The sequence below is a fragment of the Lepisosteus platostomus genome, chromosome 16 (genome assembly GCF_059453375.1).
Source record: "Lepisosteus platostomus isolate fLepPlt1 chromosome 16, fLepPlt1.hap1, whole genome shotgun sequence".
In the NCBI taxonomy this organism is placed as follows: Eukaryota; Metazoa; Chordata; class Actinopteri; order Semionotiformes; family Lepisosteidae; genus Lepisosteus; species Lepisosteus platostomus.
In genome coordinates, this window is record NC_142626.1 from 3,816,676 (window position 1) to 3,832,498 (window position 15,823).

Consider the following 15,823-nt stretch of genomic DNA (forward strand, 5'->3'; position numbering starts at 1 on the left):
GTTGATCTGGCAGCCCAGTATGTGATCTCCTGTCACAGCCTGAGGAACAGTGAGCCTGTCTCCCAATAATGCTCCAGCCGCCTACAGTATATGTCAATATTTTATAATATGTCTTTGTTGTAAATGTCTGTAGATTTTATTTTACTTCTATTTTTGTTTTGTTTCATGTAAATATCATTACTTTCATTTGCCTTGGCAACACTGATTGTTCCCATCGGTCATGCTAATAAAGCACCTTGAATTGAATTGAATTGAGAGAGAGAGAGATCACTCCCAGGACAGAGTATTGACTCGGGAGAGCGGCCTGCTGTCATCTTTCATCGCCGGGAAGTTATCGCTTCGTTTATGGCGCTGTAAAAATGAGTGCCCGCGACCGCGACAGCAGGCCGAGACCATGGATCTCAGGGCTTGTTCCCCACCCCCACCTCCCTCTGTGTAAAGAAGGACCTCCTGTCCTGACTGGAGGGTCTCACCCAAGCTGTGTCTTGAGGGCAGCCAGGGTAGGGGCTTCAACCACAGGGCTGGGCAGCTTGTTCCCCACCCCCACCACCCTTTGTGTAAAGAAGGGCCTCCTGTCCTGACTGGAGGGTCTCACCCAGCTGGGTCTTGAGGGCAGCCAGGGTAGGGGCTTCAACCACAGGGCTGGGCAGCTTGTTCCCCACCCCCACCACCCTTTGTGTAAAGAAGGGCCTCCTGTCCTGACTTGAGGGTCTCACCCAGCTGTGTCTTGAGAGCAGCCAGGGTAGGGGCTTCAACCACAGGGCTGGGCAGCTTGTTCCCCACCCCTACCACCCTTTGCGCACCGGTTTGAAATGCCCTGAGTTCTGGGTCCAAATTGAGTCGAATCTTTTTTTTTTTTCCCCAGCGAGGGCGTGTGCGTGTGCGTGTGCGCGGAGGAAGTTTTCTGTTTGTTTTTCTTCCTCTGCGGCTGAGCTGTGCTTCCTTTTGAATTTTCCCTTCGCTCTTTCCGGCTGCCTTGTTCGTCGGGGCGGTCAAACGCCGTTGTGCGCAAACGAGTTCCTGCCCGGTGCTGTATCACTCAGCCTCTCGTTCCCTCCTGTCCGCGGCACCGCGGCCCACACCCGATCGCGGGTCCGAGAGGACGACACGGGGCCGCGCACGCCTGCCGCGGCGCGCCCGCAGCCGTGAGCGCGCACGGCCGGCGAGCGGCGACCAGAAAGCAGGGAGATGTCAAACCTGCTCACGCCCGGATGAGAGAAAATACAAAAAAAAAAACACACACGTCGACCTGTATGCAGCGAGGTTATTTTAGATTGGCGACACCCTTTTTTTAAAAAAAAACCCACAGATGTGGTCGATCAAATGTTGAAATGCAGCTGAAAATGTAACCCAGCGGAAATGTAAAAATATGCCCTGCAATCGCTCGTGGTGTTTCTACTTGAGTGACTGAAGGGATAAAACTCGCAGAGCGTGTATTTGGAAACTGCCGATTCCTCATCTGAGGGGGGCCGGGGGTGTCGTTGTGGGGACTAGTCACCGACGCGGGCTCTGACTGTTTTGCGTGTGTGTGAGATCAGTGGCTGTTGGAAAAAGATGTTGTTTTTCCCAAGTCCATTCAGCTGGATTCACAGAAAAATGACGATACGGTAGGGAGGAATTTCGTCACATCCCCGTCTGTAAACGCTGTGTTTGATACGGGGGTCACGGGGTGGGGAGTCGGAGCCTATCCCAGCCAGCAATGGGTACATGGCAGGGTACGCACTGGGCAGGACACCAGTGGGACTGGGCAGTCCGTCGCAGGGCACACAAACACGTTGGAGGGCCAATTTTCCCAGAAGCCAGCGAACCTCCCGGTGTCTCTTTAGACACATGCAGACCTGGAGAGAACATGCAGACTCCACACAGACAGCACCCCAGTGCGGGGAGCTGCCCAGTGCAGCACCACTTTGACCAATGGGCTCTGTTCCGGATTTTAACCCTGTCTTGTCTTGGATGGGTCCCCTCGATTTTGGACTCCCCCCCCGAGCACTGGATCACCTGCTTCTTCCAATTCACTGGGGGGAGCTGGAGCCTATCCGCCAAAAAGCAAGGGGTGCAAGGCAGGGTACCACCCCGGACAGGACGCTAGGACACACAATCTCGCCCCCACCAGGGCAAAATTTCCCCAGAAGCCAAATAAACCTACCAGCACGTCTTTGCGCCATGGGAATACACTGGCGCCCCCAGGGGAGACCCACGCGGACACAGGGGGAACATGCAAACTCCACACAGACAGCACCCCAGGGGCCACATCATGTCACCCTCCCCCTGCATTAATCCATAAGTAAGCCATATTTGCAGAGGACACATTGAACTGGGATGGTCTCGGCTCTCCAGGTTTGCCTAGGAAGTTCAGGGCCGGGAGTGTGCGTTCGGATTAAGCTGCTCAGAATGAAAAGAGGAGGGGTCTGACTTTAGCTCGGCTACTGACTTAGTGCAACACCCTTGAACTCCACACTTACGGGGAAAATTGCAGTGCAATCGGACTTCTGAGTGATACTGCAGCAGTGTCGTCCAGTATTTACAGCAGGGAGGGTCCTGCTTACCCAGGAGGCTCTGCAGGGCCCGGCACCTCAGCACCTGTCTTGAGTTACTGTCGCCCCACTCCGCCGCCTCGCAAAGCTTCGCTCTTCGAATCCTGCTCTCCTGTCTGTCCGCCAGCCCCCAAGCCCGTCCACACTCTGGGGGAGAGAGGGTCTTCTCCTGCTGCGCCCCAGAGCTCTGGAACTCTCTGCCCCCAAGGATATCAGAGAGCCACCTTCTCTAAACTCACATCCAGACTCCAAACCCTCTTCTGTAGAAGAGCCTCTACTGAACTGGTTCTGTTCTTCACCCCTCTGCTCCTGCTGTATTCAGAACCCCCCATCTACTGTCTCTAATTGTGTGTTCTCATCCTGCTTAGCTTGTGTCGTTTTTTTTTTATTGACGTTGCTGTCATTCTGTAAAGCGCCTTTAAAGGCGCTAGATAAAAGAACGTTTTGTCTTTCATTATTCCGAAACGAGGGAAAAACACAGACCCGCGCGCTTCACGAACGGGATGATGAGCAGAATGTGCTAATTGAGTAACGAGATTGTGAGACGGACGTGGCTGAGGCCCTGGTGGTACTGACACGGCCCCCCCAAACCTTCCGCCCAAGAACGGCGAGAAAGCAGAGGAAGGAAGGAAGAAAAGTCTGGCCTTGACACAGAGAGGAATAACCGGCATTCATCGCCTGGTAGTGCTGGGCGGGGGCACATGACGTTTTGCTTCCTCCTGGGGCAGAGGTCAGGATGGGTGTGATGACATCACTTCCTGCCGCACAGGAAGCAGCCGTAGAACAGTGCAGGTTGGGGAATTGTGGAGTGGAGGACCGGCTGTTAGAAATGGCACAAAAAAGCAGAAAGGAAGTCAGGTCTCAGGGGACCCCAGCCCCTCCCAGACACGTACACATGCAAACACCCACCGGTCTATTGTTACACAGAGGCCTGCTGGAGTCCCAGACAGACATGGCCGCCCTGCAGAGGCACAACACCGGCTCAGCTGCAGGGCAGGGCAGGCGGAGGTCTTAGAGGGTGGCTCTCTGGCTGAGGATCTGCGCCTGTGGCTGGGAGGTTGCAGGTTCGAATCCCGCGGCCGGCAGAGGAATCCTACTCCGTTGGGGCGCCTGAGCCAGGCCCTTAACACCCCAGCTGCTCCAGGGGCGCCGTATAAATGTGCTCTGACCCCCCCAGCTTCTCTCTCCCTGTCTGTGTGTCTCCTGGAGAGCCAGCTGGGGTCTGCGAAAAAACACGTCCCTCACGCAAGAAACTGTACAGGGCCGATAAAGTGATCTCTAATCTAGAGCCTAAACCCTGTGCTGGGTGTCCACCTGGGGTTTCAGAACCGCTCGGTAGTTGTCGGGCCAACCCAGAGCGTCTGTGTGTGTGTGTGTCCGCGTGTGTGCGTGCGCGCAGCAGATACGCGTGTGACCGCAAGGGGTGAGGGAGCCGAGATAAGGGCTGGGGGACGCTGGCTGACGCCCTGGGATCGGCACGTTTTCTGCGCGGCACGGAGCCAGGAGAGGAGGGAAAGTGAGGGGGGGTCTTAACTCAGGACATCCCCCCCACCCCCAAAAAAGGGGGCTCAGAGCTCTCCGCCAGTCTCTTCGGGGCCAGAGCTCTGGAGATTCCCCGCGGGATCGAGATCGCTGTTCCCAACGGGTCTTTTTTCGTTTGGGACGTGTCCTCTGGAGGACCTCTGAAGGATCGTCTGGCTCACTGGCTCACGGTAAGCCCTAGCTGGTGCACTCCACCCTCTCTGCTTGCAACTGCGCGATCGCTCGGCCCACCGTTCACTGCGCTTGACTGTACTGGCTGTCGCTGGGGGGGGTCTCCTCGCGCCGTACTGCGTTGTGACCCAGCGCGTGGTCTCCGGGCCAGACCCGCTCCTGGGACGGTCCAATCGTCGAGACCGGCACCAGGGAAACTCCCGCGCTGTGGAGGAATCGGTGTAGCGCCCTGCCTGTTCGGACGAGACGGGCTGATCTGAAGGGGGGAGGAACATGAGAACGCGGGGGGGGGGCGTCCGCAGACCAGAGGAGTCAGTCCTGACAGTCTGGCTCATCCAGCTGTTTTTTTTTTCCAAAAAAGACTCTCCGCTTGTTCCACTCTCCCACCACCCTTTGGGTAAAGACGTTCCATGCTGCCCCACCCCCTCGCCAACTTGATTTGAAGATCTCGGGCAGAGAGAGGAGGCTGTGTCTTCCACAGCGTCGGTGAGGCCTGAGGCAGAGAGAGGAGGCTGTGTCTCCCACAGTGTCAGTCTGGTCTGAGGCAGAGAGAGGAGGCTCCGTCTCCCACAGTGTCAGTTGGGTCTGAGGCAGAGAGAGGAGGCTGTGTCTCCCATAGCGTCAGTCTGGTCTGAGGCAGAGAGAGGAGGCTCTGTTTCCCACAGCGTCAGTGAGGCCTGAGGCAGAGAGAGGAGGCTGTGTCTCCCACAGTGTCAGTCTGGTCTGAGGCAGAGAGAGGAGGCTCCATCTCCTACAGTGTCAGTGAGGCCTGAGGCAGAGAGAGGAGGCTGTGTCTCCCACAGCGGCAGTGAGGCCCTGTCTCCCACAGCGTCAGTGAGGCCTGAGGCAGAGAGAGGAGGCTCCATCTCCTACAGTGTCAGTGAGGCCTGAGGCAGAGAGAGGAGGCTGTGTCTCCCACAGCGGCAGTGAGGCCCTGTCTCCCACAGCGTCAGTGAGGCCTGAGGCAGAGAGAGGAGGCTCCATCTCCTACAGTGTCAGTGAGGCCTGAGGCAGAGAGAGGAGGCTGTGTCTCCCACAGCGGCAGTGAGGTCTGAGGCAGAGAGAGGAGGCTCCATCTCCTACAGTGTCAGTGAGGCCTGAGGCAGAGAGAGGAGGCTGTGTCTCCCACAGCGGCAGTGAGGCCCTGTCTCCCACAGTGTCAGTGAGGCCTGAGGCAGAGAGAGGAGGCTCCATCTCCTACAGTGTAAGTGAGGCCTGAGGCAGAGAGAGGAGGCTGTGTCTCCCACAGCGGCAGTGAGGTCTGAGGCAGAGAGAGGAGGCTCCATCTCCTACAGTGTCAGTGAGGCCTGAGGCAGAGAGAGGAGGCTGTGTCTCCCACAGCGGCAGTGAGGCCCTGTCTCCCACAGCGTCAGTGAGGCCTGAGGCAGAGAGAGGAGGCTGTGTCTCCCACAGCGGCAGTGAGGCCCTGTCTCCCACAGCGTCAGTGAGGCCTGAGGCAGAGAGAGGAGGCTGTGTCTCCCACAGCGTCAGTGAGGCCTGAGGCAGAGAGAGGAGGCTGTGTCTCCCACAGCGGCAGTGAGGTCTGAGGCAGAGAGAGGAGGCTCCATCTCCTACAGTGTCAGTGGGGCCTGAGGCAGAGAGAGGAGGCTGTGTCTCCCACAGTGTCAGTCTGGTCTGAGGCAGAGAGAGGAGGCTCCGTCTCCCACAGTGTCAGTGAGGCCTGAGGCAGAGAGAGGAGGCTGTGTCTCCCACAGTGTCAGTGAGGTCTGAGGCAGAGAGGAGGCTGTGTCTCCCACAGTGCCAGTGAGGCCTGAGGCAGAGAGAGGAGGCTCCGTCTCCCACAGCGTCAGTTGGGTCTGAGGCAGAGAGAGGAGGCTCAGTCACTCACAGTGTCAGTGAGGCCTGAGGCAGAGAGAGGAGGCTGTGTCTCCCAGTGTCAGTCTGGTCTGAGGCAGAGAGAGGAGGCTCTATCTCCTACAGTGTCAGTGAGGCCTGAGGCAGAGAGAGGAGGCTGTGTCTCCCACAGTGTCAGTCTGGTCTGAGGCAGAGAGAGGAGGCTGTGTCTCCCACAGCGTCAGTGAGGCCTGAGGCAGAGAGAGGAGGCCTGACTCAGCAGATCCCAGATTAATCTCAGATGAAGAGCAGGGCTACCCTGCAGTAAGCACCCACAGTACCCGGCAGCTGGTCTCTGCGCCCTGCAGAAGAGCCTTCAAGCGCTGTGCCAGCCGGCAGCACCCGATTCCCCTGCCTGCGCCCTGTCAGATCCGTCGGGGTGTCCCATGACGTTCTGCGACCGGGCTGGGCTGCCAGCTCCTGCTGTGTTAAAGTCACTAAGCTTCACACTGGGAAGAGGCTCTGGATATACCAGTGAGGGGAGGGGGGGGATGGGCTGTAATTAACGTTTACAATCTGCTCTGATCCTGGCGCGCGGCTTAATCTTTTGGATGCCTTCCCTGGCTAATCTGTGTCTAATCCTGAGCATATAGCATTTTTAAATATCTCTGAACAAGCCTTACACTGTCCCACTGGGGTCAGCGCCAGAGCTGTACTGCAGGCAGACAGGAGGACGTTGGTGGCTGTAAGGGAATCATGGGTATGAATATTAACGACCTCTTTGGTCCAATCACGTCCCTGCAGGAGGCTGGACTGTCTTTGATGTCGCAGGTGGCAGGCAGCACTCAAACTTAGGGTGCAGCAGTGTGACTCTGAACACTGAAACAAATTGTGTATTTGATCAGGAATGCCCTTTCAGGTGCGGTAGATTGCACAGATATCAAAACGATCCGTTTTCTGTCTGCTTCAATGGGTGAGCCTGGTCAGTACCTGGAGGGGGAGACTCCTGGGAAAAACTAAGGTTGGTGCTGGAAGAGGTGTTAGTGGGGGCCAGCAGGGGGCGCTCACCCTGCGGTCTGTGTGGGTCCTGATGCCCCAGTATAGTGACAGGGGACACTAGACTGTAAACAGGCGCCGTCCTTCGGGTGAGACGTCAAACCGATGTCCTGACTCTCTGGGGTCATTAAAAACCCCAGGGTGTTTCTCGAGAAGAGTAGGGGTGTTACCCCGGTGTCCTGGCCCAATTTCCCCCCTGGCCTTTACCCATCATGGGCTCCTAATAGCCCCCCTCTCTGAACTGGCTCCATCACTCTGCTCTCCTCCCCACTGAGAGCTGGGATGTGGGGAGCGGACTGGCGCCTCACCCAGGTGGGGGAACACACTGCTGGGGGTGGAGGGGATCCCCATTAGCTGTAAAGCGCTTTGAGTGGAGTGTCCAGAAAAGCGCTATATAAGTGTAAGCAATTATTATAATGATTATGAACAGACAGGGTCTCTCATCCCTGCAGTGTGAATAGCTAAGACACCTGTTCCTGCTAACTTTATAACCCCTATCCAAAACCATTTTATTTCGCTGAATGAATGGTACTAAAGAAATCCGAGACATCAGCCAGGAGATATTTAAAAAGAAACTGCAACACTCTTCATATTTCGGGGTTAGAAAGAATCAGCACTGACGAGTATATCTCAAATCACAACAGACGTAAACTGTTCACAGTACCATGGAAAACCTCCAATTGACATCACAAAACAAAGGAAATTTGCAGGTCTGCTAAGCGCTGTGTTTCTGTGATTCAGAACGAGGCAGCAGGACTTCCGGTGAGGTGAAGCGGCCCTGTGACCCTGTAAACAAGCAGGCTTGTGAGTCCAGCTCTTCTCATCCAGTAGAAATACTGCTCTCCTCTCCCAGACGGTTTCACTGGCAAATACTGCTCACTGGTTAACTCTGCCTGCGGATCACGCTGGAACATTTCTGCGGTGAAATGTCTGCTGCACAACCTGGACTTATTCACTCGTACACCTCAGTGCATTAGTCAGTACAGGGACTAGTGAGCAGGAAGGGCCACTTCACATCTCAGTACATTAGTCAGTACAGGGACTAGTGAGCAGGAAGGGCTGCTTCACATCTCAGTACATTAGTCAGTACAGGGACTAGTGAGCAGGAAGGGCCGCTTCACATCTCAGTACATTAGTCAGTACAGGGACTAGTGAGCAGGAAGGGCTGCTTCACATCTCAGTACATTAGTCAGTACAGGGACTAGTGAGCAGGAAGGGCCGCTTCACATCTCAGTACATTAGTCAGTACAGGGACTAGTGAGCAGGAAGGGCCGCTTCACATCTCAGTACATTAGTCAGTACAGGGACTAGTGAGCAGGAAGGGCCGCTTCACATCTCAGTACATTAGTCAGTACGGGGACCAGTGAGCAGGAAGGGCCGCTTCACATCTCAGTACACTAGTCAGCACGGGGACTAGTGAGCAGGAAGGGCCGCTTCGCGTCGATTTTGTGCTTCATTTGATATTTCCCCATATCGTCGATGAATGTCTCTTGTTCCCGAGATCTGATAACCGGTCTGAGAAACTGGGATGGCGGTGCGCCTTGAAAATGGGTGACCAGAGACACTTTTCGGGGAGGGCTAAGAGAATGGAGCACTTTTCCTAATTCTCCACGTTCCGTCTGCTCTTCCAGGTCTGCGGGAGGCTCTGCGCCGAGAGACTTTCAGAGGACCGGTTGAACACAGACTGTAGTGGTGAGTATTTGCTGCCCTGCAATGCTGGGGGCCTGCGGGGCCAATTCTGGATCTGGGGTGCTGTCTGGGTGGAGTTTGCATGTTCCCCCTGTGTTCACGGTGGGTTTCCTCCGGGTGCTCCCACAATCCAATCGGTCAGTTGGCGTCTGGGAAAACTGGCCCTGGTGGGAGCGTGTCTGTGTGTGCCCTGTGATGGACTGACATCCCATCCAGGATGTATCTGGGCTCTCAGCACAGCTGTAGTGGAATGAGAGCACTATCATCACGCTCTGCTCCCTGGGCACTGTGCCGGCTGCACATGTGTCAGGAATTCACTTTCACAAATGCCGGAGACGCAGATTAGAAGAGGAACAACAGGATTACGGTCCATCTGGGTTTCCCGTCTGTGAGGAAGCTGTCCCGGATTTTTCCAGACATCGAATAATTTTATCAGATGTCTTTATGAGATGCGACATCCTGGACCACAGGCATGGGGAGCTGTCAGTGAGGGACGCTCGCCTCCTCTAATCACAGGGTACGGGGGCGGCGCTGCCTTGTGACGTGTCAAAGGACGATTGGCTCAAAGGGGAAGTGGGCGGGGCCGAGGTGGTTGGCCCCGCCCCCTCACTTCCTCCTTTTCTCCCCCGTGTGCGGGTTGCGGGGTTTGTAGCCCCCCCAGCTGACATGTGAAGCACAACCCCAAGTCCTTGTTCCAAATCGGATGGGTGCAAAAAATCCTTTTATTTGGAATTTTCCTGGGACCACTCTAAACATCTCAAAGAGCTTGAGTGGAACCATTCAAGGTCAGATTGGAACTCCAAAGACACAATCCCTTGCCAGCAGCCATATCGCTCTGCAGCTCACAACTTGCAGCTCCCCACTGGAGCTCAGCAGGTGGGAGCCTGGCCAGTACCTGGAGGGGAGACTCCTGGGAAAGCTGAGGCTGCTGCTGGAAGAGGTGTTAGTGGGGCCAGCAGGGGGCGCTCACCCTGCGGTCTGTGTGGGTCCTAATGCCCCAGTATAGTGACGGGGGACACTAGACTGTAAACAGGCGCCGTCCTTCGGATGAGACGTCAAACCGAGGCCCTGACTCTCTGGGGTCATTAAAAATCCCAGGGTGTTTCTCGAGAAGAGTAGGGGTGTTACCCCGGTGTCCTGGCCCAATTTCCCCCCTGGCCTTTACCCATCATGGCCTCCTAATAACCCCCCTCTCTGAACTGGCTCCATCACTCTGCTCTCCTCCCCACTGAGAGCTGGGGTGTGGGGAGCGGACTGGCGCCTCATCCAGGTGGGGGGTGGAGGGGATCCCCATTACCTGTAAAGCGCTTTGAGTGGAGGGTCCAGAAAAGCGCGATAGAAGTGAAAGCAGTTGTTATTATTATTATTACACATACAAAACCCCGGTCGCCCACAGCTGTGCGGCTCTGGACACTGAGCCAGGAGCTTGAGGTGCGAGTTAACCAGTCGTGATGAATACTGCATGAGGAGGAGGATGGAAAAAACCTCTCTCGTTGGAACTGCTGAAACATTTAGTACCCATTTGCTGTGATTAAAAGCCCTGGAGAGGCTGAGCCTTCGGGACTCCTATCCAGACATCTCACCCACTTTAAATTCATGAGGGTGAAGTCGTCACCCAGTGCAGCCGGGTCATGAGAACCGCAGACGCCCTGGTGTTGTGAGAGAGGTACTGGCCAGGGCAGGGATAGCAGGTTTGATGAGAAAGGAACATAAAGTAATAATAATAATAATAATAATAATAATAATAATAATAATTGCTTACACTTTTATAGCACTTTTCTGGACACTCCACTCAAAGTGCTTTACAGGTCATGGGGATCCCCTCCACCCCCAGCAGTGTGTACCCCCACCTGGATGAGGCGCCAGTCCGCTCCCCACACACCAGCTCTCAGGGGGGAGGAGAGCAGAGTGATGGAGCCAGTTCAGAGAGGGGGGTTATTAGGAGGCCATGATGGGTAAAGGCCAGGGGGGAAATTTGGCCAGGACACTGGGGTAACACCCCTACTCTTCTCGAGAGACACCCTGGGGTTTTTAATGACCCCAGAGAGTCAGGACCTCGGTTTGACGTCTCATCCGAAGGACGGCGCTTGTTTACAGTCTAGTGTCCCCCGTCACTATACTGGGGCATTAGGACCCACACAGACCGCAGGGTGAGCGCCCCCTGCTGGCCCCACTAACACCTCTTCCAGCAGCAGCCTCAGTTTTTCCCAGGAGTCTCCCCTCCAGGTACTGACCAGGCTCCCACCTGCTGAGTCTCCAGTGGGGCTGAAGGCAGGGAGGAGTAGCTGTGGGCAATTTGTATTAGTACTCAAGAAAAGCAGACACTGGTTGCCGAACTCGGCTCGTTTTGCATCTTTTTTCGCTCTTACCCAAGAGCGCCTGTCGGTGGACGGAGAGCGAACTGCATCATCGCCGCCTTCTCAGCTTCCTTGCTGGCTTGCTCGGGGGGCCAGTCCGGAGAAGCGCCGGGAAGACGGGTCCGTTCTGCGATTCCCGGCGCGCTTGCAGCCGGGCGAGCGGTCGTGACGTCATCAGAGCGCGCCCGTCGCCGAGGGGGGGAGGGGGAACCGACGCGCCCTGACAATGGCGGGCCGCGCTTGGAAAGCTGGCGGCGCGGAGGACGAGACGCGGGTGAAGCAAGGGATTTTGCGCGGCAGTTCACGGGCGGGTCCCGATACCGGATGCGTCGCCGCTTTGGGTTTTTTTTTGTCGCGGATTTGACCCCTCGCCACCCCGTGCCCGCGTCTTCCATTCCACTCCGGTGTCGTCCCACAATGCACCCGCACAGCCTGGCGGTTAAAAGGGAGGGAAAAAAAAAAGGCGGGAGGGAGACGGATGGGGGGAGGCTTCACTTGTTAATTAATTAATTGCTTACACTTATATAGCGCTTTTCTGGACACTCCACTCAAAGCGCTTTACAGGTAATGGGGTCTCCCCTCCACCACCCCCAGTGTGCAGCATCCACCTGGATGATGCAACGGCAGCCATAGTGCGCCAGAACGCTCACCACACATCAGCTCTCAGTGGGGAGGAGAGCAGAGTGATGGAGCCAGTTCATAGAAGGGGATTATTAGGAGGCCATGATTGGTAAGGGCCAATTGGAAATTTGGCCAGGACACCGGGGTTACACCCCTACTCTTTTCGAGAAGCGCCCTGGGATTTTTAATGACCACAGAGAGTCAGGACCTCGGCTTGTACGTCTCATCAGAAGGACGGCGCCTGTTTACAGTCTAGTGTCCCCCGTCACTATACTGGGGCATCAGGACCCACACAGACCGCAGGGTGAGCGCCCCCTGCTGGCCCCACTAACACCTCTTCCAGCAGCAGCCTCAGCTTTCCCAGGAGTCTCCCCTCCAGGTACTGGCCAGGCTCACTCCTGCTGAGTCTCCAGTGGGGCTGCCAGTGGGGAGCTGCAGGGTGATATGGCTGCTGGCTGGCTTGTGAAGGGGAAAACGAAAGAAACCTTGCAAAAAAATTGCAAAACCAGCTTTGAGGAAGGGAGAACAGTATTTCGCAAAGGTCTTTTGCTAGGAAACCTCAAACCCACAAGCCCCCCCCCACCCCCCACGTCTGCGTCAACACAAGTGTCCTGCTCTCGCGCGGCGCGTCTCTCGCTGGCAACACCTGCCTGCTGCTGCGCGGCGCGGCGCAGCGCACTGCGGGCAGGAAACAGCTGCTCTCGCGCGCCCGGAGCCCAGAGCCCAGAGCCGGCTCGCCCTGGGGCCGTGACAGAGGGCGACCTTTTTCGCAGAGGCAAAAGTTTCCGATCTGCGGTGACGCTGACGTCAAACCCCCCCCCCCACCACCACCACCACCTCAGTGCCCTTCAGACAGGAGTAGAAACGAGAGCTGAAGAAAGAGAAACACAAGAAGGTTGACGGGCCAGAGGGGACGTGACGGAGAGAGAGAGAGAGATTTTTGTTTCGTTTCCCCGTGTCTTAAATACATTCCGCTCGTCCCCCTGTCCGGGCCCCTGTAACTCGGCTCGGGGCCCGATCTCTCCGCGGGTAAGGTTATCTCCTCCCTTCCCTCGCTCTTTCGCAGCCTCCTGTCCTTATCGCCGGGCATCTCAGCCCTGAGGCGTCGTGTCGTTGTGTCGGCGTGCCGGGCAGCGTGGGTAAGCACCGTCTCCGAGCCGCGCCGGTGGGGGGGGGGCGAAGAAACCCGGCTTCTTGGGGCAGCAGAGGAATGGAGAAGCATCGCATTCCCACACCCACGCCTTTCCGTTTTTCGCTCGGCGGTCCACTTGGGTGCGTTTATGCCGACGGTGGGGGACAGCTGATGCCGGGCCCCGAGGTCGAGCGACCCAGGACGCATTTTTCCCAGCTTCAGCGACCCCCCTCTGCAGTGGGGTGGTGGAGCTCCCGTTAAGACGCTAACGGCGGTGTTGTCGTCCTCGGCAACGTCTGGAACCCCTGGGGTTCGGGCAAGAGAGAGAGAGAGCTCAATCAATCTTTATTGACGGGAAAAAAAAAACAGTATGAATCTTGATTCCTAGAACCCCACCTTAAGAATGAGGAAGATAGAATCGATGATTGGAATATCGATCTTTCATTATTCACTAACGTGCACGGGACGTCTCCGAAACGCCAACGCTTTTCAAAAGTTCAGAGGTCGTTATGAGCTTTCTAAAACATCAACGACATCCTGCTCTTCACCAAATCTTCAAACATCCTCACCAAGTCGGGTTCGGGCAAGCGAGGGGGAGGGGAAACGTGGTTTCCTCGTCGGTTTGGGGGAGGGGGGGATAAAAAGAGACGAAAAGGGGTGGGGCGCACACCCTCACTTCCGAAAAAGATGGGGGGTCTGCAGCAGCCCCAGCTGGTGACGCAACCCAGCCATTGACGCTTCCTTTTTCCCATCATGCCCCGCGCCGGGCTCTTCCTCTAACTCCGGAATGTGCCTCAGGTGTCCCCCGTACCCCGTGAGTCTCGTTCGGCTCGTACAGTGTACCTGACGACACTTCCACTTGATCTCTGTAGGACCCGCGAGCTCTGGGGCGCCGATGTTCTAGGGGCTGCTGGGGAGGCTGTCTGCCATTCTAGTAACGGAGGTTTCGAGGCGCCCTGAAAAGCCATGCGAAGGCGGGTTTTAAAAATAGAGAGAAAAGCGATCAGGCGCAGCACCAGACGGGGCTAGAGAGTGGGCGGGCTCTGAGCTTCGGTGCGTCATTTTGGAACCTCGGCAGACAGGCGTCTGCGGTAGGAAAATCCAGCTGCTGGCTGACATGATCTCGGTGCGAGGGTCTGTTTTATTGACCACGTTAGCTTCCCTAGCCTCTGTCGCTCTTGTTGTGAAGGTTTTAAAATAAATGTACTATTCCCACTTGCAAAACATGCCGCGTCCTATATATCCTTTTTGATAAAGGTCCAACTCCGGTTCTGGGGACATGAGACACAAACGAGAGGAGGCCCCTCGACCCGTCTCGCCCGTCCGGTAGTTTGTTGGACGAGGTCGCGGGTCGCTGGACCACTGTTGACAGGTATTCCTGCTTGTTGGACGAGGTGTGCGGTCTCGGGTCACTGGACCACTGTGGACGGCTGTTTTTGTTCGCTAGACAAGGTCTGAAGAAGCGGGTCACTGTGGACAGCTGTTTCTGCTGGCTGGGTAAGGTGTGAGGAAGTAGGTCACTGTGGGCACTGTGGTCAGCTGTTTCTGCATGTTGGACGAGGCTTGAGGTAATGGGTCACTGTGGACAGCCATTCCTAGGCTTAAGATAGCAGGTCACTGGACTGTTGTGGATAGTTGTACCAGTAGCAGGGCACTGTGGGCACTGTGGACAGCTGTCTCTGCTTGTTGGACAAGGCTTGAGGTAGCAGGTCACTGTGGGCACTGTGGACAGCTGTCCCTGCTGGCTGGACAAGGCTTGAGGTGGCAGGTCACTGGACTGTTGTGGATAGTTGTACCTGTAGCAGGTCACTGTGGGCACTGTGGACATCTGTCCCCGCTGGCTGGACAAGGCTTGAGGTAGCAGATCACTGGACTGTTGTGGAAAAGCTGTACCAGTAGCAGTTCACTGTGGGCACTGTGGATAGCTGTCTCTGCTGGCTGGACCAGGCTTGAGGTAGCAGGTTAATGTGGGCACTGTGGACAGCTGTCTCTGCTTGTTGGACAAGGCTCGAGGTAGCAGGTCACTATGGACACTGGGGACAGCTGTTTCTGCTTGCTGAATGAGGTGTGAGGTAGCAGGTCACTATGGACACTGTGGACAGCTGTTTCTGCTTGCTGAACGAGGTGTGAGGTAGCAGGTCACTATGGACACTGTGGACAGCTGTTTCTGCTGGCTGGACGAGGTTTGAGGTAGCAGATCACTGTGGGCACTGTGGACAGCTGTTTCTTCTGGCTGGACGAGGTTTGAGGTAGCAGATCACTGTTGCACTGTGGATAGCTGACTCTGCTCTCTGCCTGTTGGACAAGGCTTGAGGTAGCTGGTCACTGGGGGCACTGTGGACAGCCGTTCCTGCTGGTTGGACAAGGCTTGAGGTAGCAGGTCACTGGGGGCACTGTGGACAGCCGTTCCTGCTGGCTGGACAAGGCTTGAGGTAGCAGGTCACTGGGGGCACTGTGGACAGCCGCTCCTGCTGGTTGGACAAGGCTTGAGGTAGCAGGTCACTGAACTATTGTGGATAGCTGTACCAGTAGCAAACCCGAGGAAAGACTGAAGCCATATTTAGAGAGGCTGCATTCTAGTGGGGGGGGGGGCAGTACCGGACAGAGACAGGGCTCCTGTGGGGCTGGCAGGGCTGTGTTTTCCAAGCGTTTCAACACAGGAAAAGTCCCCCAGCCCACCATTGTCATTGTCTGCAAGGGTGGAGACGGCTATTTCTGGAGCAGGGAAACAGCTGGGCTGGGCACATCTGGCACAGGGACATACAGAGAGGATGGCGTTGGCTGTATAGGGACACAGGGCACGTGGGAATACAGTAAGAGATTTGAGAGCTTTTAATTCCTTATTACATCAAGTCCTGAAACACTAGCCCAGAGGCAGCAGAAACTTTCCAGAGAGCATCCATTAGGATTCATGTACCACAGACTCA

At 56.1% G+C, this 15,823-nt stretch overlaps 1 protein-coding gene across 9 annotated transcripts in view; it reads left to right on the top strand.

Annotated features, from left to right (window-relative positions):
- Positions 1–15,823, top strand: part of sipa1 (signal-induced proliferation-associated 1) — a 71,290-nt gene that overhangs the window by 15,550 nt on the left and 39,917 nt on the right. For 6 of the 9 annotated variants that reach the window (XM_088609144.1, XM_088609152.1, XM_088609151.1 and 3 more), the window contains exon 2: positions 8,729–8,789. The gene's annotated coding sequence lies outside the window, so the exon portion shown is untranslated. Of the gene's footprint in view, positions 1–3,789; positions 4,247–8,728; positions 8,790–12,582; positions 12,904–15,823 lie in introns of those variants that run through there. The other 3 variants (XM_088609145.1, XM_088609148.1, XM_088609149.1) reach the window with 3 other exon arrangements.